Source organism: Egretta garzetta, unplaced genomic scaffold (genome assembly GCF_000687185.1).
Source record: "Egretta garzetta isolate BGI_Z169 unplaced genomic scaffold, ASM68718v1 scaffold287, whole genome shotgun sequence".
NCBI lineage: Eukaryota > Metazoa > Chordata > Aves > Pelecaniformes > Ardeidae > Egretta > Egretta garzetta.
Genome location: NW_009260435.1, coordinates 4,166,645 through 4,167,426, shown reverse-complemented (window position 1 = coordinate 4,167,426; position 782 = coordinate 4,166,645).

The following is a 782-nucleotide window of genomic DNA, read 5'->3' as shown; positions in this document are numbered from 1 at the left end:
AGGTGGCTTGCCAGGCATCGGCCCCTCCTCCTCCTGGGCAACAACTGGCACAAAGTTGATTAATAGAGCTCCTCCTGTCCCAATTTTCAGCAGCAACCCTAGACAACAATACAAACTTATTTATGCCAGAAATCAAAAGGCCCTGCATCTCAAAAACAAACACTGCCCTCACTTGTTTATTCCATCATGCTCCATTTCATTAATGGCCAAGCGGAGTTACTCTGCAATGAGAAGAGAAAGTTCAATCAAGGACACACGGACAAATGTAATGGCTGCCTGACCTGGCTTCATAATACTATTTTGATATGAATGTGTTGCCTGTGGGTAGCCCGCAGGGCAAATAACCCTAGCAGATACACACTTGATCATTACAAAGCCTTCCAGGCCAGCGTAGCTCTCCTAGGCTGAGCAGGGAATATCTCAGATGTAGGACCTGATTTCTTCTGCTTTAGTAGATCCAGGATATATGAAAACAATACCAAGGAAATAAGGCTGAGGAGGTGAGTTCATTAGAGGCACTTCATTTGCATAAGCCTTGTTCTATATTCTACACAAGCCTAAATACAAGCCTATATTGTTTATTCTCTGGTCTGAAACTCAACATGACCCAGCGAAATTCCCTGTTGTTTCAAGAATCATAGAATGTTTTGGGTTGGAAGGGACCCCTAGAGGTCATCTAGTCCAACCCCCCTGCAGGAGCAGGGACACTGCTAACTAGACCAGGTTGCTCAGAGCCCCATCCAACCTGGCCTTGAATGCTTCCAGGGATGGGGCCTCCACTA